Genomic DNA, 22,502 nt, shown 5'->3' with positions numbered 1-22,502 from the left:
TCTTGCCATGGAAATGTACTTATTTTTCAAGACAGCATAAGTCACTATAAACAGTATTTTCATTGCCCCGGACAGTCTTTAACATTAATCATAGTTTTCCTGCTGCACATGTTAATGTAATTTCTTAATTTCATGTTAAGTTTAATTTAATTTGGATTATTATGGCTTGCAGCTCATGAACATCATACAAACTAAGATAAAAGTTACACATACAGCTCTTTAAATCTTAGTCCTTGGTGCCAGTGTTGTACCAAGGTAAGTATCCCCGACAGAATTAGTTTCCCCTTGTGATGGCCAAACCCGTGGCCACACTCTAAACTTGGTAACTTTTGTATTTTCATTTCTTCATTTGAACATAGTAACACACTTTAGTTTCCAATAACTTTATTGATTGGTTTGGATACATTTGTTCTATTTGTAAGCGCGCACATTTAGTTTACTTATGTATTCATACCACTTCATTACTTTGATTTTTGACTAACCTTTGTCTTTCTATTTCTTACCTGCTATCATCCCTGGGAGTTGCTGGACAAAAGATGGTAGCCAGGGTTTGAAACCATTATATGCAAAAGAGGGATAATTGGACCACACCACCACTTCCTGCTAAAGGGGAGAATATGTGTTTTCTTTACTTTAAAAACAAAGTATTTGTATTTAATTAAATATTTGAGTTTAGGGTTTAATGGGGGTTTTGATTTTCTTCTTTAGTGTTTAGTTTATTAACGAACTAGAATGTACTGCATTGTGTTGTGATTTATGATTGTTTGTTTGTTTGTTACCCTTCATGTGTCACAATGGTCTGATCAGCCATTATATATACCCCTGTGTGTCAATTATGTTTGTTTGTGGCAGTCATTTGGTTTGTTAAGTTTGCAGTCTTTGCCTGAGTTCAGTTTTGTTTCTTTGACCTCTTTTATGAGCTCAACATTTATTACTTTTGTAAATATAATTTTGGGGGGTTAAATAAATGGAAACTATATTTTTCTAATAATTCCTGGGACGACTCCTGTTTTTCAACTCGGTCCATCACACCCCTGCATCTGGAGCACGCGCTGGGCAGGGAGAGCGGCTCTAGTCAGCTCTGCCTCCATTCCAACTAACTGGACATGGAAGTCGTGATGTTTTACTTTAGTGAAAAAGTGAAACAGTGTCATTAAATTACTGTTCAGTTTGTGGGTTACAACAGAAATGATACCTTCACTGTTCTCAAGTGTTATTGGATGGGATTATTTCAACAAACAGACGACAGTTTGCCTGATAATTATTTGTTTCTTGATATAACTTTACTGTACAAAGAGCTAAAACCTCAGAAATTTCAGTAGTTATTCATTATAAGAAGTTTGTGAACTTAAAAATCAAGAATGACGGATACTGTTTGTCCATGATTTGCACAGCCCAGCGCATGCTCCGGACGCAGGTGAAACAAGTTCTTACTGGGATACCTACCTTGGCAAAATAAACTGTCCAGCTGAACTAACTGACTACAGATTGGTGGCCATTGCATTGCTGATTCTACACTGACTGAGACTTGAGGTCAAAGATGAACTTGACCCCCTTCAGTCTGCATACAAACAACACATCAGCGTGAATGATGCTTCACTGTGCGCTTGTTCATCTGGAGGAATCTGATGCTTATGTAACAGCTATGTTTATTTTCCCAAGTGCTTTCAAAACCATCCAACTCAACATACTCAGACAAGCTGACAGAGATGGGAGTAGATTCCTCCTCGTTTCCTAGATTACAGACTACCTGACAGAAAGGCCACAGTTTATCAGGTTGGTTACAGCAGATTTCAAATACAACTCTGAGTCCTGCCACATCCAGAAATACTTGGATGATGCTGCCATTGTGGCGCATATATATCAGGAATGGACAGTACTCTGAATACAGGGATCTTGTAAAGGCTTTCACTGAGTAGAGTGACAAAAGCTACCTCTTGTTGAACACCTCTAAGATAGTAGATTTCTGAAGATTGAGGCCTATCAGTCTGTGGTGGTGTGCGCTTTTCTATGCTGCAGTCTGCTGGGTAGGCAGCATCAGAAACAAGGGCGCAAACAGATTAGACAAACTAGTGAGGAAAACTGACTCTGTAATTGAAACCAGACTGGAAACACATGGAGGTGGTGGAAAGGTGCCCACTAAAGACATTACAAACCATCCTGAATAACTCTGATCACCCACTTTACAACATCTTCATGGAACTTCCTCTCTCGCCACTGTAAAACAGAGAGAAACAGAAAATCATCTGTTCTCTCAGGCTTCTCATACAGATAGCACATGAGTTATGTCAGACATATGAATTTCCCGTTGGGATACATAAAGTTATTCTAAGTCTTATTGGTATTTTTATATGAATGAATGCTACGTGTAACCATAGCAAACATAACACAGCAAACCTGCTAAAATGTGAATGAAACTGGTCGCAGACTAAGTGTAGTCACAATGTACACTCAGAATATAGGAGGACAGGAGAAGGACAGAAAAAGAAAGTATCTGAGTAGTTTGCTTTCATCTTACCATATTTTAAGTGCCTTGGGGCGACTGTTGTTGAAATTCGGCGCTGTATAACTGGATTTTCTACAGTAATCTGTCCTTACTGATGTGCTCATTTTTGAAGAGCAGAAAGTTTTTTTTGCAAAGTCTTCAAAAAATAAAAAACAATTTTATCTATTTACCCATCTATTTAAAAAAAAACCTTTTGTTTCAATGGATTCAGAGACAGCCCCCCACTGTCACACAATGGTACAGAGAAACGTTCAAGGTGTTGCCAGCGGAGCGCCTTAGTGCCATTATAAAGGGCAATTCTGATGCATTCAGTGGGATATGGCGACCTTTGCTTGATCACCTACCTCGTGACCTTGCTGTGCTATTACATAAAGGGGGAATCACATTTTGTTTTTAAACATAATAATTAATGTCTGTATACCCTTTTTTTTCTTTCCCTTGACTTTAAATGTGGAACACTGTATTTGACCCAGACATGTACATTTGTAACTCATGTACCTGTATTTGTTTTTTTTCTTTCTCATCTTGTTTGTATTTGGCTGTGCTAATTTGTTGCTGTTTCTATTGTTCCACCCAAAAAAAATCAATAAAGCATTGTTTTTTTTAAAAAACAATGCTTTATTGATTTTTGGGGGGACAATACAAAAAAACCCCTTTTGCCCTGCATTTGGTCTTTATCTTTCAGCGCTCCATGTGTCGAGAGTGGTGGATTGAGAGAGAGCACCAGCCCCACATTATACATGATTCTGAATAAGAGAAATTGCATTAGGGTTGGTAACGGTTGTACCAAAACCATAATTCATATGTGATTTTGTTGGTAGTTAATTATGCTTAATTGTTTAATACTGATCAGAATATAATTAGTTATAAGTTTAACCAATATGACAAGTAAGAAAATATAATCTCTGAAATGCTTCTAATAACAGGCCTCTGCCTGAGAGGCTGTGTAGAAATGATGGGTGAGACCAGATGTTATCTCAGAAGCTGAGACGTCCAGAAAGAGACTGGGCAGAAAGGGTGACCAGGTATAAAAGTTAAGTAAAGAAAGGATATGGGGTTCTTCCTTTTGTCTTCTGTGAGATGAACAGTTCAAAAGATCTGATGTTCACAGCTGGAAATGCCAGTAGAGGATGGTTTAAAAATGTTCAGATTGTCTATTCTTATTTAATTCATTTAATGTACAGAATTCACCTGCTTGCTGCATACAATGCTACTACTGCACATAATACTTACTGCATAAAATGCCACTTTGTACAGTGTCCCCCGTGTATATATTCACTTAATGTTTATAATGTTCTTCTCTCCCCTTTTGCACAGTCGAGGAGCGTGTCAGGATACATTTCACTGCATGTTGTGCTTGTATAACTATGCATGTGACAAAGAATCTTGAATCTTGGTTTTGTATTTTTTAGCTTTTTCTCTGCTCATTTTTGCCATGTTAGCCCATCAGTTCAAGAAGATTTTCTCTCTGTAATCTCCTTCCTCACAAGGATCAGAACAAGGTCAGCATTAGCTCAGAGTAGGTTAATTAGATAACTATTATTCAGATGATTTATAGATTTTTTGTGATTTTTATTATTTGATTCTGCTTCTGCTTTGCTCCTGATAAACTGATTTAATAACTGTTTTAAGCTTTGTTAAAATATGGCAACTTTGTGTAATGATGTAAAATATACCAATCGTCATCATGTCTGCACAGCTTTTTTAAATTACTTTTTCTGAAAGGTGATTCTTCCTTTTTATACTTACAAGGTCCAACTAAGCTAAAGTAGGAGAAATTTAAAAGGCAAACAAACAAGAGTTTGGTTGTTAAGACCTGTAATCCTTGAAAGGGGTCAGTTTCACATCTATTGCAAAAAACATCCCTTTCCCTCAGCTTTATTGAGCATTTCAGCATTTAACAACAATTTCTTTATTCTCATAAAGTTGATTAAAATCAAAAATTAAAATTACCAGTGTAGAGGCTAAGCCTATGCTTGAAGCCACTGAGGTGTTTGTTAACGGGGGTGACGCGATGTCACTGGTATGCATGAATTAATTAAACAGTCCAATAACTCCATCAGTACTTATCTTGTCCTTTTGGTCTTTATTCCAACATCATTTTTGACATAACAGCGCAGCGGTCACAAACTGTTTGCCTTCTTCCGATTAACAACACATCTGACGCTGACGTGCATCTACCTTAAATACCTTTACATAAACCTACCATATAGAAAACTGAAAAAGGTGACCTCTAGCGGCAACATAAGGTATTAACCCCAAAACTCTCCCGAAGGACATCGTGAAAAATTTACAATTTGAACTGAGTGCAGAAGAACACTCTCAGAGATTTGACTGAACTGGGGAAAAAGATAAGTGTCGACTCAGATAGGTCCGTGGGCACAATACAGACATAAACTTGAGAAGGGTTCCAATTTCCTAGAGAGGACTTCACTGCACAGAAACAAATTATTACCAAGAACAAAATGAGAGCCAGACCCTTTGATCATGCAACATGACAATCAAGGGATTTTTCAATTTAATTTAGTTGACAACAGTAGTTGACTCAACTCAAGGTGTGTTTGAGATGAGTCTAAGAAAGTGTTGTTTCACAGGGGTTTAGGATTGTATATATTGGCCAGTTTATATGAGTCATGTCACATAACACTCAAAGAAATTAATACACAAGAGTCATCTGCAGAGAGGTGATTGCTTCCTGAAAGTGGCGTGCTTGCTCTCTGTGTCCTGTTTGCCAGGAATCAGGCTGCTCTGAACATCCGAGCGAGTTAATTGACTGAGATAAAAACACAAGGAGCTGTGTGTGGCTGTGTTATACATGTTATACATGTATAGTATGTATAACATGCTATAGCTGAAAAGGGTTTTTACCTACCTTTGTCCTGACTGATGAGACTGGTTTCTTTCCATGACAAAGAAGGTAAATCCTTAATATTGTCACCATACGCACACAGCTGTGGCCAAATTACAAAAAAAAAAAAAAAACCTAAAGAGAGGGGGAAGAAAGCTAAAAAGGTTTGTTTCCAGCTGTACTCTGGAAATAGCACTGTCTTCCTAAGCTCAGTTAAGATACACTGAGGTGAAATGGAGTCTGAGGTCTGAAGAATCACATTTTGAAAAGTTTTTTTGGAAACCACGTGCACTTGAAATATGTATGCAGACTGAGAAAACAAAAATTCTTCCTGCCTTTTGAAAAGATACTGTCTATGCACAAAAACATGACCTGCACGCTCACACTGACAGATGAACCACACACAAACACTCGCACAGCAGGAGCACTTTCAGGTTGCAGGAACACAAGGTTGTTTTAAGAGGCAAACATGGGAGCCATTAAGGTATAAAAAATGTGAGAACACAGCTTTCTGGCTTCAAAGGCCTTTTTAGGTTGCCTAGCTTGTGAAAGAGATGACATTCAGTATTGGCATTTCTTACTTAAGTGTGAGGTTGCTGCCTTTCCAAAGCACCAAAGGGCATTTTATTTGTTTTCAGTGGTTTTGGCACAGCAGGTGTGTCTATGCAATCAGTAATTCTGGCACGTCAACGGGTGCCAGGTTGAACCCCCTCTCAACTTTTAATTGTAAAAATCTCTCTTCAAATAAGTAAAGCCAGACACGATTACTCCTCTGTAGCTCATTTTTGTGTTTTTCCATAGTTTAGGTCAAAACTGGAGGAAGTAGGAGTGTCAAAGGTGTCAGCAGAATATATTTTTGTAATTGTAAGTTCGATCTGCTCTCTGACATATTTTATGAATTAGTGTGAGCAGCCATAGTGGAATTGTTTCTGGTTCATTAGTATCAAAGTCAAGTTTTTGTTTTGTTTTAGTATTTTATTTTAATTTTTTTTAATGCTGCTTCACAATAAGGATGAGAATTGATAAGAATTTTGTGATTCCAATTCCATTATCGATTCTAAATGGCTTCTCATTGGTTCCTCTTTGAGAGTCACCATCACTAAGCAGCATATCAAAGACATTACATTATTCATATTAATTACATGCTGTGTGGACAAATGTTTGTGGATGCTGGAGGTATTTTCCCTCTTTATTGTGATGAGTGTTGGGGTCATTACTCCAAAAAAGTAGATATACTAAACACAATATTTCTCTTAAAATTAATGGAGTATGTTACTTAATTACTCCGAGGATAAAGTAATTTGTTACACTGCTCGTTACATTGTTTTTTATTTTTTGTCAAAAAATAACCTGAAACTTAATGTCTCATAACTACCATTTAACATTATAAACCTACAGAGTAGTGAGGACACACATTTGATCGTTATCTTAGTAGAAAGCCGACATGTCAAGGACAGTGCTGTGTGGCAGGCAGGATGTGGACCCAAACGCAGGACTCAGAAACAGGAAATTAACTTAAAGTGCAGCTTTATTTGCTGGAACACTTTTCCTAAGAAGACCCAAACTAACAACTAAATTAGACTCAAGAAACTAAAACTAGGAAGCATAAACTAGGAGAATGAAACCAGAAACTAGGAACTAGAATTTCACCAGAACACGAAGGGAGATACAGCACGGAGAAGGTGTGAGTGAAGGTGAAATACGCAACAACAAGCAGGGGAAGACTGAGGACTAAAATACAAGAGGGGAACAGAGCAAAGAGGAAACGCAGCTGGTGCTAATTACACAGATGAGACAGGGGACAGAGGCTGAACACAGAGCAGGACTATCAAAATGGAACAGGAAGCACACAACAGGCACAGAGATGCAGAGTAGACACTGAACAGAGAGAGCACGCGAACCAAAACCTAAGAACTAAACTCTTAACAAGAATTAAACCGAAACATAGGATAATCAAAACGGCTGCTGAATCAGAACATAAACCATCATACAGAATAATACCAAAACACCAGAAACTCAATATGCTGGGTCAAAATTACCCAGAGCCATGACACAACAACATCAAGCAAAAATGAAAACCAACACAAAAAGACACAATTGCCACAGAAATTCTAATGTAGAAACACATACAGCTAGAAATGGAGGTGGTAGCCTGACTGATCATCCGTTTGTTACCTGTTGAAGTTCAAGGCTGCTGGGTTGGCATTCACTCTGCTTTACAGCTGTCTGGTTCCTTTGCTAAATTAGCATTAGCATGCTATCTGTGCAGGTGCTTGCCAGGAGCCAAAGTTGTGTTAACAGCATAATGCAGCTATTTCTATCCTTGATGCAGTTTGCACTTTGCAATCACGCTCTGGTCCTTTTGTGCAATAACAATAAAAGCAATGTCTATATTCACGCTCAATTCCCCTCCCCAGTCATGGCCTCAACATAAGGACTCACAGATGCCATCAAATTCCTTCTGGGAGAATGGTGAAACAGCAGTCTAAATCTGCCATTTAAATGGGTCTACATTTTAAAACAGCTGGACAGATAGTGATTTCAGGTACCTGTAATGTTATGGAAAAAAATTCCCTTCCATCTGGGGTGGTTGAGGGGGTCGTCTAAAAATTGAAAGCTTGTGGTTCATTTCCTGGCTGCTCCAGTCTGCATGCCAAAATATTCTTGGGCATGATACTTGGCATTGATATTCTGTTTTCCTATCAATTCTGCTTAACTTACTGCATTAATTTTAAGAAAAGTGTTCTGTGTAAAACATTACTTTTTTTGAGTAACGGCCCCAACACTAATCACAACAATGAGGGGAAATGCCTCAGGCACACAAACATTTGACCATGCAGCATGCACAAATGTAATGTATTTGATGTATTTGAACTGCTTAGTGGCGAGGTGACTCTCAAAGCAGAGCGAATGAGAACCCAATGAGAATCGATAAGAGATTTGATGTGGAATTAAATTGATAAGTGATATCGATAATGGAACTGGAATCACTAAATTCATATCAATTCCTGGTCCAAGCTATCCCATCTGACACCAGCAACAGCTTGGTTTGAATTATGCCAATTACAGGATAGATAATGGGAACAGACAAGCATATCTAACAGTAACCCACATTGATAAAGTGCTGGCGGCGTTGCATGCTGTTTTCTAATCTAAATAGAGTAACACCCCCGTTGACCCCACTGCCCCCATTCCTGCTCTGCAGCAGAGCCGCAGACTCTGCCCCACCACATATCTCCACTGCTCAACTGAGATGGAGTACTGTGCTACCGTGCAGCAAGTCCAGTCGTGAAATTTCCTTGCAACTAAATATTGGTAATATAACAAAATGAATGTGAGTGGGAATAACAACCATGAAGTGGTGGGCCACGTAAAATCAGCGGTCGCTGAGTTACATAGTGAGCAGAGGTTGCCAACTTTCTGTATGATGCTTCTCAACTCGAGCCCATTAGAAAATGTAATCTCAGATCAGAGACCTGCTTTGCGACCAGACATTGCCATGACTAACCTGCGCTCAGACCTGGTAATGTGGTCCAACTCTTGTTGTCGTGTCCTCACTGTTGAGCCCTCAGGTCCTTGGTAAGACACCTTTAATGAAGCACATGAAACGAAGCAGCTGTGCTATGCCAATCTGGAAGCTGAATCAGAGGAAAGTGGCTGTAGAGTGATGGTACATTGGAGGTGGAATGCAGGGGATTTATCACCGATTTCACTGCAAGTCTTCTGAAGGAAATCTGGGCATCAGAGGGAAGGCCCAGTGGAATATCACCAAAGACCTCACCACAGTAGCTGAGACAAATGGAAAAACATGTAACAGTTTTATCAGAGAAACTCAGGAGAATTTTCTCCAAGCATGACATCCCAGTTCACTTCAAACCCAGTCACACTGTCAAAAAACAAACCTAATTCATCCCAACGACAAAATTCCCAAACACAAACTATGCTGTACAGTGCAGATCTCTACATTGGAGAAACCCAACAGCCACTCCATAAACGCGTGGCTCAACATAGAAGAGCCACCTCGACAAGACTCAGCTGTACATCTGCATAAAGATAAATAAACACAGACTGCCTAAAAACCTTTTTTGTTACATTCAAGTATATATTGAATTATTTCCTGCAGTTTTCCTTTACATAAACGGACACAAAACAATGTCGAAAAAGGTATAAAAATTCATCTAAATGCAGCAAAGTGTCTGATGTTCAAAATTTTCAGAGTGACCTCACTTTTTCATGCTCAGAGTTTTTTTTTTAAAGCTATTTAACCACATAGAAAAAAGTGCTTGTATGAATGGGTGAATGAGGCATGTTGTATAAAGTACTTTAAGTGCTCAAGCAGAGTGTAAAACGAACCAGTCTAGTTGAAGTCCAGTCCAGCCATGTAGGGCAGGAAGGCATACAACTGGAGAGGGAGTGTATGGTGTCATGGCCCACCTTGTCCTCCAGGTGGGGTACCGGTCTTTCTCTTTCCTCCAGCTCCTCTCTCCATTGTCTGTGTGAATGTGGGCATGAATGGAAACTAAGCAGTCTGTTAGTCTGTCAGCAGTGGGTGTGGTCAGGGAGGCACGCCTGTCGTTCATCTCCAATCAAGGCCGTATTTAAACCTGTTCTCCACCACTTGTTGCCAGGTTGTCATCTCTGGCTGAAGCTGTTTGTTACTCTAATTCTGTACCTCATTTCTCTCACAAACCTGTTGGAGAACCTGTAGAAATGAGTTACCTGCTAACCTGCATGACCTGCGCTCACCCCGTCTGCTGTAGCTACATCCCTGCTCTGAGCACTGGAGCTCAGCCCTGAAGAAAGAGAGGAGAATCTGTGTTTCTGTTTCCAAAGAAACAGAATCTGTGTTTCTGTTTCCAAAGAAACTTATTTGACCTGGATGAAGAGAGATGCTGATCTGACTTGCTCCTTGATCACCTAGAAGGCTCACTTACCTGCATACAGCTCCTTCCTGTAAACTGATTAAGAGACTAATCCGAAGTACTTACTTAAATGATCAACATTTCTGTTCCCTACCTATGAGTCTTTTAGTGAAACACGAGGGGCTTGGACCGCAGTCTCAAGTATGACCAGACATATTTATTGATAAAGTATGGTGGATAGATGATAAGCAGTGATCTGAGTCGAACTCGGTCAATAAAAATACAACCAGCATTTACTGTTCACTGTTAGGGGTGTGGTCTGATACAACTTTATTTTAAATGTAAGAACAGTTTAGTTTAAGTATATTTTTTGTTATGGATCATTCTCAGAAAAAAAAACAACCTTCCCTTTGCTGAAAATCCTTTACCAGTTGTTCAGTTCATGTTGAATTGTCTGAATTTAAACCTACAGACAATTCAACAGGTAACAATATCTGAATGAATCTTTCTCTTTTCTTCTGTGCAGTTTCTATGGTTTGTCTTTACTCGCTCTTTTTTTCCATTTTGGAAAGTACCTAGTACTTTTTGAGTCAGCACCCCAGTCATGATTCTAAGTGAGCCGAGCTGATACTTAAGATTATGATGCAGAATGCTGATTGGTTGGAGAGAAGCGGCATTAGAACTGTCCTATATGCAACACGACATCAGTCATGGCAGTTTTAAATGGCTAGACTAGCAGTGCCGACTGTGCCAAGCAGCTATGTACAAATATAATTTTCATGTGCTTCATACATTATTTAAATAATAATGTATTTTAGTTACAATTTTGTCAGTCCTATACCCAAGTTTGTTTGTTTTTAAAAAAAAAAAAACTTTTTCAAATTACATAAACCATCTTAAATGATTATGGAATGGTGGCTCTGGATAGGGAGGGTATATGGATCAGATTGAGGTCTAAAATAACTTGCATTTTTTCATTTTTGTTTTAATGTGCATACTTCTCAGAGTTGTCTGAGTGGCATGATGTTCTGTTGTGAGCTGAGTGAGAGTCTGAGTAAAAGATACCACATGTGAAAGAGTTTTATTTAGAAAAGTCGGTGTTTACCTCAGCCAGCTGGGAGCCTCACCTGTTCCTTGTTACCCACGGAGAAAGAGAGAGGTATTTGTTAGACTCAGCTATATTACTCCTAAGCCTTGGACTTGGGCAGAAAGAAGAATGCAGACCTATGCAGAGATTGTTTTGATATTTGTAGAGCAGTGTGAAGTCAGGCCAGCGGCTGTGAGTTGCAGGTGACTGCTGAAAGAAAAAATATTTTATTACTGCATTCCAGCACCAGGGTGGGTGCATAGAAATGGAATAAACTAGATGGGATGCAACAGGCTTTTTAAAATTACTATGCAGTACGCTGAGCTGTCAGCATTTACAAGCTGACACTGAGTGCCAGGTGACTAAATTGCTGAATACCCTACATACTGTTTACATATAGGGAGTTCCACTCGATTCAGAAGTTTGTGGGAACTTGATTTTTCTTTTTAGATAACTGAAAAAAAAAAGTTTAATGAAAACATACAGTCAAGCAGTCACAAAACCAAACTAACCCACATTATCCCAGCTTGATATTACAATATTTCAAGGTTTCTTAATATGCCAAATGTTTACCTTTCTTGCCTTTTCTCAGACACAAATGGGCAACTCAGAAAAGTTGAAGATGATAAAAATTTCTTGGTTTTTTTTATAGTGGTAGAAAAAACTAGCTGTGGCTGCTCTAGGCTGACACAGTTTACTCACTAAACTATAAAATCCTAATTCTTATTACCCAAAACCTGTTTTAGTTCCAAAATGCGTCCCTTTGTACCAAAAGATATTCTGTTCATGAGTTCATTCGTTCGTCCAGACATTTCCCAAGACATTTGTATATCTTGCTCATACATGATACTCTGAGTTGCCTGGCTACACTTGAATTAATAACATGGGAGCTCTATAAACACAGATTATTTGTATCATATTAAAATGATGATTCTCCTTAACGTGTTTCCTTCACCTCATGTTTTCCATCAAGGTCGAGGCAAAGTTATTAAGAAAAGATCCACCAGGGACTGTCTCTCCTCAGTCTTCTAAGTTGTGAAGGCTGCGTGTGGGGTGGGGGTGGGGCGGTCCATTTACCAGTGCAGGTTGGCTGACACACCTTATCTACTGTAACCACACTCCTGTGTTATAGTATTTAGTGTAACAGTGCTCACACTCACTCATGTCTGTTGTTCACAGTTTTGCTCATCCAACTTACCTTTGGCTTGAACCATAGAACCCACTTGTGAGTTAGCCAGCAGAGCTCAAGTTAATGTACCTCCGTTTCCTGTCATATGCCACCACTGCTTCAAGCTTTCCTCAGCTAAATCTATAGGGAATACTTTTACAGAATTAATTAAACTGACTGTTCATAACACCTTTTCTATCTATCTATCTATCTATCTATCTATCTATGCATGCATGAATATGAACGTAAGAGGGAGGGAAAAATGAATCTGAGAAAACAAATGAAGCTTTAACCCACTGATACAGGAGATGCACAGGGGAGAAAAGACACAGTAGAGGACACAACTGTATGTACATGGGGGACAGATTTACACATTATGAGACAGCCTTGAACAGGGCACAGGTACTACCTACTCTGTATTCCATATTCTATGTTACGAAAGCTGCCAGCCTCTCTACATGTGCTTGGAAACACAGAGGAGAGGAACATGTGTTTTGAGTTTCCAGAGCCTTTAAAGTGAAGAGCCAATTGGAGCAGAGAAGCAAGGTACTGAGAAAATAGAGAAGAAATGAGAGCGTTGGCTTAGGTTTAGGTGTGTTTGAAGACCAAGAGTTATTCTTTTGTTTGGAAAACAATATGTCCCCAAGTTACCTTCTCCTCTGGTCTATTTTACTGACGCGAAGACAGGGCTAAAGTATTGACCAGAATAATTCATCATTTATTTTAGATTTTCCATTGTTGCACTGTGTACTCCTCCTGGAAGATGTTATGGAATGACTAGCATTATGTTGTGCAGATGTGCAGTCAAACAATCAGCATGACTTTGGGCCCAATGAGCAATGGATGAGAAGTTAATACATATAAGGCTCCAAGGACAAAAATATATATATATACACTATACTAAATAATATATTAATCTTTGACAAAGAGAATAGCAGCCATGCTCTAAGTTACAGATTTGTCAGCCTTTTGGAATTACCAGATACATTGCAATTTAATATTTGAGATCTCAAATATCAAAAACAAAGTGTATGTTTGCTGTTTTTTGATCTTAGTTTTTATGGCTTAAACCTGATTTGGCATGGGGGTTTAACATTAACTGGCATTAAAACAGCATAACAAAGATGCCAGACAACTTTCCTCAGTCAAGTTGCCTTCAGAAAATGCTGGTAATGTGAGAATTGTGAACACTTTCTATACAGCCTGAGTTTGATACTGAACTCTACTTGGCAGATTTTTTAGAGTGTACTTTGCCCTTAACACAGTATAAACATCTGCTCAACCAGAATAACCTGCTGGTGCCAATGTACAGATAATAAATGTTAGCTATGTATCTTAAATGGGATTTTGTAACAAAGAAACACTCATAACTTACTACTACTACTACTACTATTTACATTTGTTTGAAGACCTGAAACATTTAGGTGTGACAAACACTTAAATGAAAGGCAGGGTACTCTCACAGAATTGCACGTAATACTTTTGGTGTAATCTTTGAAGGATCTTTTCTAAACTCTCTAAAAAAGTTCTTTGAGAGTTTGCTTTTCTTTATTCATCATTTCAAACTACAAAAAAAGTCAGCTACTTAGAAATGCTTTTGGAGCTTCTTTCTGCATATTTATAATGTTTGTTTTTTTTAGGGTCCATTCTAAGTTATTGTGATTGTATCATGGTTCACATCTACCAGATTTTACTAAGAAGAATGACTTTATCAGTAACTAAGCTATGTATGCCTGTATTTGTTGGGAGGGGTGCCTCTATGGCCCATACATCCAATGTCATGTCCTAAATTAAAACACCTGACTCCAAGTAGCATACTGGAAGGAGCCATTTACACAATCTCCACGATTCTTGTGTTTGTGTTGTAGATGAAATTTAGACCACAGTTCATAAACAGTGAGTGCTGATATCCTATTGAGTGACTACTTCAGTAAGTATTTTTTTGCATTTACAATAGTGCATGTTATTTGCTGTGGTATGCCAGCTAACAACAGCTGCACAACACAAGAGAACCTTCCAGTATCTGCAGAAAATTTATATAAACACATAACGTATAATGCTGTATACAGCCTTTATCTGTTTGTTTTTTTTTACATTACTTAAGAAACTGATTTTGCACCTTTTTTTTTAGTGTGATCTGGAAATTATGTATTGTCTACTTCACTGATTTTACTGAATAACCAAATCCAACATTTGATTCATAAAACAATGGAACTGAATGAATTGCGATGAACAACGCCGCACACACTGGGGTATTAAACAATAAAAGGCTTTACACATTTAAATGTATCTAAATGCATTTTCTTGGTCAACACTATACTGAGTGCAAAAGTGTGTGTTTGACTGACTGTACTTAAACTGCTGAATGAAATTAGACAGAATTTTCTAGTTTATTGTGTCTAAAGATATCCAGAGGAAGACAATGATAATTTATTTCGGGGGAATGCTCCAGTGTAACATAAGGACATTTTGTCATGGTCCCCGTGCCTGCTCGGCTGGCCCTGTGTGGCTACATGTGTTGTTTTTGTCTCTCTCCTCTCTCTCTACTCGCTGCCTGGGCGGAGCTCATAGTGGGCTCCCGCTCCTGGCCTTCACCACCTGTAGGCAATCACCTGTGGCTCCTCACCTTGTTTGCTCTCGCTACTTAAGGCAGTGACTGAGAGCACCTCGCCGCTGGACTATTGAGTAACGCTCGTCAGTGCTACTTTAGCCTCAGCCAGTTTTTGAGCTCTCTTCGTGAAAGTTTTCCGTGTTAACTCTTGTTCTCTGTATACAGATTTCTCGTGCTTGGTTTGGAAATCTGGACACCTAAGCCTGTTCGTGAGTGCCGTAGTGAGAGTGGCGTGTGTGAGGAAAGGACCTTTCCAAGCGCGCCGCTCTGCCCGAGTGGGGCGGAGTAAGAGAGGACACTTTTCCCAATTTTTCCCTGTACCCCTGGGAACCCTAGCCCCCTTCTCCTTCACCAGTGTATAGTGCACCAGGAGTGTGTAAATAAAACCAGTTTTCTGTGATTTCAGTCTGCGCCGAGTCCTCCCTGCTCCCTCGTGACACATTTGTGATTTCACTGTATTGCTGGCAAAGACTGAAAATTTGAAGTGAAGTAACTTCTCTTCCTGTTCCTCTTGCTTATTTGCAAAAAGGGAAATGCAAAAGTAAATGCTCTCTGTATCATGCTCGGGCAAGAACAATAATTCTTAACTATACAACTTAGGACTTTTTTTTTAATTAATGTAATCAACAATCAAGCACATTTTTAGGGGACACACAATTTTCATCTGTCTCTACTTTGGCTGGCTGGTAACAGCAGCACACAGTACAAATGACAAGAACTGATAATAATACAAATAATTGTCACACTTTTTTTTTTTTTTTAGTTATGGTCACATTTGCTAATGATTGTTTCATACAGCAGTATACCATATAGCACAGGCATTTTTTTTTTACATGTATTTTTCATTTTTAGAGTTTTTAATGAACATGACTGACAGGGGATTTCTTTAAATCACCCTGCCGTTCTTTGTTCAGCTGAGACACCTGAGTTAGAAAACACAAACACTGCAGATTTTCTTTAACTCGCGAGGGCAGCCATGGAACGCAGGATCTGCGTCTCATCTCTGTCTGCGTTTTTTATTTATACAGTTCTGTGTCTGTGTGTGTGTGTGTGTGTGTGTGTGTGTGTGTGTGTGTGTGTGTGTGTGTGTGTGTGTGTGTGTGTCAAGGTAACAACGTCACTCAGAGCAGCGGGTTTTTCCCTTCTCTACTCATAACAGAGCTGAGCTCTTCTCTACATCTAAATGTTCTTTAAAAACAGGAAGCGGTTAGTATCTGCATAGGTTCATCACAAGTTACTAGGTGAAAAGTCACGTAGACATGTGCTTAATGAAAGGATACATTTCATGTAGCTGATCACATGTATATACAATTTTCCTTTGACAATGACCTTGAATGTAATCAAATATGATGTGTAACATGGGCCATATCAAAAACTGTCTTCTTCCACTCACTTTTTATGTGATTTGAAAACATGGATTTTATTGGTTAAATGCTACAAGTCCTGTTTGCAGGCTTTACAACAGACCACTGGAGGATTTGGTCCTGATTGGTATTTGATGTTTCCAAGCCATAAGTAACAATCTCAGGCTCAGTGTATTTTTTTTAATTTTTTTTGCATGATTATTTGTTATTGAGTGATTTCCATAAAATTCATCTAAAAATATTACGGAAATCACATTACCAGTTATACACCAGTCTAACAATATCAATAAGTACTATCTTCTTTAACTGGTTGATGATTACATGACTTACTTGCCCTTGTGCTTAAAACCAAGCACATTTGGGGAAGACTGAGGTATGCTGCAATACATCCTGGAACTCAGTTTGATTTTTTTTTTTAAATGCTGGAGGCCAGACAAAAACAAGCTGGAGTTCTTGCTTAATTTGAATTGCTGTTTGGTTACTTTAAGTTACATGGTTATCCTGTATCAACATCAGTGTGTTTAATAAGGTCTTGATATTCTGTCATGACTGACAGGGTGAGGGTTGTTAGTAAATGTTGCTGTCACTAAAGACACATTTACTGATTTTTATTACTTATTAATTGGATATTTTATTAATAACAAAATGGGCAAATCCATTTAAAAAATCCTGCAAGTGTGGGTTAAAATGACCTGTTGCGTCTAGCATGTCTTTTTGCAAACCTATGAAAAAAAGTCAGCTTCATTTCCAAAATCAGTTGCAGCTGATTTTCAATCAAGTGTGGCAGTTAAAAAAAAAAATCTACTTTTGAAATGATTCTATTTCGTACAAGAAATAGTTTAATAATGTTTATTCTTCCCAAACATATCATTCTTCCTGTCTCTGAATTTCATCTGTATCTGCAGCCATTTACGACAGACCTATGTATCAACAAACAATAACTGCTGTTTGATGAATTTTACTTCAAAACTGTAATATTGCATTCTAAAGAGTCCTAGAATGTTATTAGAAAGCAAAACTTAACTTGGAGAATTGTAATATGTCGCAGCCATCCCTGATTCGTGTTGAAATATCCGACTTTCCAGATTTAATAAATTCTGTGATTCGTTTTTTCATTTGCTATCATCTTTAATGACGTGGATTATTAGCACACAGAGAAATCCCAGTTATTTTAAGTGTCTCCCCCCACTCGGCATTAACAACAAGTGGAAGGAGCCTCTTAACTAGGAATTTCCTTTGTTTCATCCTAGTTTTACAGAGGTTCACTTCATTTAAAAGTCATACTTTACATCTTGTTTTAGAATTTCATGTGCAGGGACATAAAAGTCTGTCCTTAAAGCAACAGAGCAGCGTTTACTTTAACTGCTGTCCAACATCTGATATTTATGACATTTACACAAAAGTCAAATTAGTAAGAATAAAAAATGGGACAGCCTCGTGTTGAGTGACGTAATTCCACGCCCGCATGCCCTTTCTCTCAGTGCGCGAGCTCGAGAGTCCAAAGTATAAAGTAGCGCGAGCGCCTTAAGTGGGACGGGGTGGGGGGGAATGTAGTCGATAGCGAAGGATACACAGAAGCGCACACTCCTGCATGCAGCCACATCTGGCTTTACAGTGGAGCACAGACCATATGTGTACATGTGAGCACTGAGGAGTGGAGGGCTTCACAACTCGATTGAGGAGTAAATATAAGAAAATGGACCCGGAGTTATGGATTTAAAGTGCAGAGGACTTGAAATGGGCGGTCTACTGGTGGCGTTGCTGCTCTGGAGTTGCCTTCTGTCGGCGGTTGACGGTACGTTTACTTTTTGTTCACAACATGGATCCTCAAGAAAGGTGGAAGCACGAAAGCTGATAAGAACACTGGTGAACACGGTCCGACCCTGCCGTGCATTTGTGCACTTCACTGCCCTCAAACGTTTTCCACATTTGGTCAGTCTAAGTCTAGCAGCGATTTCTTGTGTCAAACTTTAGATTTTTATATCCCAAGGGCAAACCAACACAATGGAAGTCTTTAAACTTTGAATTGGTGTTGGCGACACGCTCTATGAGAAAGCTTGTGTAACCAAACGGACCCCTGCTTTCCCCCTCAGTTTTACAGCCGTCACAGCCAAAGGAAAAGAAATTAACTTTAAAGTCAGCCTGGCTATTTTGTCGGGCCTCGGTAGCTCCAGCCATTCGTGCTCGGTGTCGGATGTCAGCCAGTCTTTCTTCTGTAATGGTGCAAATACGCCGGTATGTTTATTTGAGAAAGAACACAGCAGAGAACAAGGCAAACATTTTCCAATCAGGATCGATGTCTTTATAAGCATTCCCTTCTCCACCGCCTGAATTGCGCTATTACTATTTAATCGCCTGAAACTGCTCAGCGAGAGGCGGAGCTTAGTTTTCTCTCATATGGATACATTTTTGCAGGTCCTGGTGCTTTCTATACAGCCCCTTACAGATCAGGCATATTATTTCATGCTCCAATAACTCCTATAAAATTAACTTCTAAGAACTCTAGCTCCCTTTAAGTTCACTCGATTGTTTTTTTAAGGTACAGGTGAGACCGATTCCAGATTTGTTGATGAAAGTCGCAATCTTTGCGCTGTTTTACAAACTGCTTTTCTACTTTCCGTCAGTGTCACTGGGTAGTTAGTTATAACTTTGCATAACACTAATTTATATAAGAAGAACGGCCAAAGTGGAGGTTATACTTGGACTTCATTGTAACTTAACAGTTTGAGATATATGCCGCACCTACTCAGCTATTTTATCATTAAAATTTTCCTGAGTCAGCTACCTCATCATGTTTTCACTGAGTTGGTTAGCTGGTGTGTGTGTGTTAAAATAATCTTACGTGTTTTACTACTCAAAAAAAGAACATGAAGTGCTGACTGTGTAAATTTAGATTATGAGGTTCAAAAAATGAACCACTATCCTTGACTAGATAGTAGATCCTTTAGATTTTCATTATTCCTTTTTATGATCTCTAAGTAGCTCATACACTTTCTATGATATATTTCTGATTATCTTTTAACTAAACACAGCCAGAGAAAATGCACTAACTACTCACTCATTACTTATTACTCCAACTACTTTCAACCCTCTAGTAGTAATTCCTTCATGATTAACCTTACAGCTGTGGTATTAGGTAAGGAACAATTCTAAGCTTGAGAGCTGGGCGAGTAATTTTATTTTTCTTTTAGTTTTCACTTCAGTTTAACTGTAGAGAAGACACAGTGCTTTTTATTTAACGACATATAAATAACAGCAATAATTTTTTTAAAGGTTAGGGACTTAAAGAAAACCTAATAGTTGATAGAAAATAAAATGAATTATTGCAGTATATAAAAGATACATTTTATGTTAGTCATCTGCAGCACTTAGATGCTGCAAACATGTTAATGCATCCAGTAAAATACTAATGAAGCCTAATTTGTGAGCAAAGAATACTTTTTAAACACATTTTGTTACTAATATTTACATCATTTTCATTCAGTAATGGTTCAACAGAGGTCCTCTAATTTTGTTCGAGTATGTTTAAGTTGTATTTTGCTAGTTTTGCCTCAGCTCGACTGTGTCATCGTTATAATTTAAGTGTCCTCTTATTTAAAGTGAAGCATATTTAGTTAGTAAGGACTTCAGTTTTGTCTTAACAGTTTTTTTCTAACAGCACAGTAGGCCAGATGAAAAATCCCTTAGGCCTGTTGTACTATTTTCAAGTGAAATCTTTCACACACTTTCAGATGTGTCAAATGGTAACAAAGTCCAACAATAACCTGTTGCTCAAAGTAACATATTTATCTTGTACCCTTGAGAAAGCATGACTCTGTTTCTTATCACTTACAGTTGAAAAGAGTAATGTAAAATTAAAACATACTGTGTACAGTGTCAGTACTGAACTCTCACCAGCCTCTAACCTCCACTGGTACATAGTGGAACTTTAGGTCCACATCACTGATATAACCATAAGAAAATTCATCCAAATCATGTATATGTTTCCTACAGATCCACATCTAGGATGTATTTGTATGTGCTTGAGTCTATGCCTTTCAAGAAAATCTCTCATCCTGAACTCAATTTCTCCCATTTTGGACCGCAACTGACCTTGTTTTGCTCTTTACCCTTGGTAACCATGAATCACTTCACCACCTGCCCCAGGTTCATTGTAGTGTGGTGCTTAGCAGATTTCCAGAGAAAAACAGTTGGAGCTGACATACACTCAACCACAGGATGAGATCCTTTCTGGGAGGCCACTGAAAGACAGAGGACTGCCACAATAGCAACATTAGCTACAGATTATGCAAATAATATACCTGGCTGGCCACCCAGGTATAAGTAGTACACTCTGTGTGTGGAAACCCTAAGATAGCTTTGCCTGTTAGGAACATGACTATTAATATGCTGATTGACATTAGAATATAGCAATATCTATACACAGTATCAAGCATTCCATAGTTAGCATTTTGCAGCACCACAGTGATTGTGTATTAATTCAGTTCAATTTTATTTATATAGCACTAAATCACATCTTGATAATAATGAATTACAGTAGTCCAGCCTAAAAGTAATAAATGCATGAAAGCAGTCCTACATATTTGTTTAATATGCGCAATGAAGAACATATCCTGGTCAAAAACTTATGCAGTTTTTTTCCTCACAGTGTTACTGGAGGCCAAGGTAATGCTGGCTTCCAGTAAGCATCTGGTTAGACACCATGTTTCTAAGATTTTTAGGGCTGAGTACATTAACCTCAGTTTTATCTGAATTTAGAAGCAGGAAATTAGAGGCCATCCAAGTCTTTATGTCTTTAAGACATTCCTTAATTAACTGGTGCGTGTTTTCAGGCTTCATGGTTAGATAAAGTTGGGTATCATCTGCACAGCAGTGAAAATGTATGGTCTGCATTCTAATGATACTGCCTATGGGAAGCATGTATAATGTAAACAGAATTGGTCCTAGTGCAGAACGCTGTGAACTGCATAATTAACCTTAGTGTCTGAAGAGGTTAATTAACAACTTGGAGCCTAAGACTTGGAGTCTTAGTGCACTACCTTTAGTCCACTGTCGGAGGCTGTAAGACGATCAGTTGTTTACTAATGCCGTTTCTGTACTGTGATGAGCTCTGAAACCTGTCTGAAGCTCTTCAAATCAACCATTCAACTGCAGATGATCAGTAAGTTGGTTTACAACTACTCTTTCGAGAAGTGGTATTAGCCCTTTTGTTAAACACATCCTGGGCACATGTGGCACACCAGAGCTAATGCTGTGCTAAAATGCTGCTCATTCAGTGCCTCCAGTGTAGACACAGTTACTAAAAATGTGCATGAGAAGGAATAGTTGAAGTGGTCCTGAAAGAACAATGATATCCTAAGCATGTCTGAACACAGCCACTGGCTAAAAAAAAGGTGCAATACCATGCAAGTGTGTGTATGTTGACAGGTTGCCTTGAGAAACTGTAAGACTAGATGAGTGGCACTCATGTCTGATGTTTAAAATGTTTTAGTACAGACCTCTGCCTGTGTTGAAACAATTCAGTTCAATTCAAATCAGTTTTATTTATAAGGTGCCAAATCACAACAGCAGTCGCCTCAAGGTGCCTTACATTGCAAGGTGAAGGCCCTACACTAATGCAAACAAAAAACCGCTAAATCCCAGCAGCAACAATACAGCTACATTTATAATACTGTTGTTCTCATTCACATTTTTTTTGTGTTTCTGTTGTCAGACATTATTACAATATTGGATGGAAAATGAAATGCTGCTGTAACTGAATCTCATAAATGCCTCATGCTAACAAGTTACTGTGGCACAACATCGAAATTGTTTTATGATTAAGATGTGAGGATGAAAAGCGGATGATCACAGCTGAAAACAGCTAGGCTGTGTGTTTTGCCAATGTTCACAATTAATATAAAGAACAGCTTTGGGCCCTCTCTGGTGTGGCATACATCAGGGTTTTGCAAATCCACACTTTAACACCAAACTCATGTTCTGAGATTTACAAGTTAGGATGTGTTTGATCTGTTACTACTAAAAAGTTGATGTGATTTCCAGCCTTGCAGAAACTC

The 22,502-nt window shown here is 38.6% G+C and overlaps 1 protein-coding gene and 2 long non-coding RNA genes across 4 annotated transcripts in view; 2 read left to right on the top strand and 1 right to left on the bottom strand.

Moving 5' to 3' along the window:
- Positions 1 to 1,166: 1,166 nt before the first annotated feature.
- On the bottom strand, positions 1,167 to 9,835 carry LOC102078026 (uncharacterized). 2 transcript variants are annotated; one of them, XR_266450.4, is made up of 4 exons: positions 9,708 to 9,835; positions 9,059 to 9,143; positions 8,863 to 8,942; positions 1,167 to 2,217 (listed from the first exon to the last, which is right to left on the bottom strand). It is a non-coding gene; the product is annotated as an uncharacterized LOC102078026 (long non-coding RNA). The 2 variants fall into 2 exon arrangements; XR_003221174.1 differs by having other exon boundaries at positions 8,875 to 8,942.
- Positions 9,836 to 12,004: 2,169 nt separating this feature from the next.
- Positions 12,005 to 15,482, top strand: LOC112847568 (uncharacterized). The gene is made up of 2 exons (XR_003221177.1): positions 12,005 to 15,165; positions 15,248 to 15,482. It is a non-coding gene; the product is annotated as an uncharacterized LOC112847568 (long non-coding RNA).
- Positions 15,483 to 17,965: 2,483 nt separating this feature from the next.
- Positions 17,966 to 22,502, top strand: part of lrp5 (low density lipoprotein receptor-related protein 5) — a 47,409-nt gene continuing 42,872 nt past the window's right edge. The window contains exon 1 of the mRNA XM_005454254.4: positions 17,966 to 18,241. The gene's annotated coding sequence lies outside the window, so the exon portion shown is untranslated. The remainder of the gene's footprint in view (positions 18,242 to 22,502) is intronic.

This window comes from Oreochromis niloticus, linkage group LG7, assembly GCF_001858045.2.
Source record: "Oreochromis niloticus isolate F11D_XX linkage group LG7, O_niloticus_UMD_NMBU, whole genome shotgun sequence".
NCBI classification, from domain to species: Eukaryota; Metazoa; Chordata; class Actinopteri; order Cichliformes; family Cichlidae; genus Oreochromis; species Oreochromis niloticus.
The sequence above is the reverse complement of the archived record's forward strand: the minus strand, read 5'-3'. Positions and strand labels throughout refer to the sequence as shown.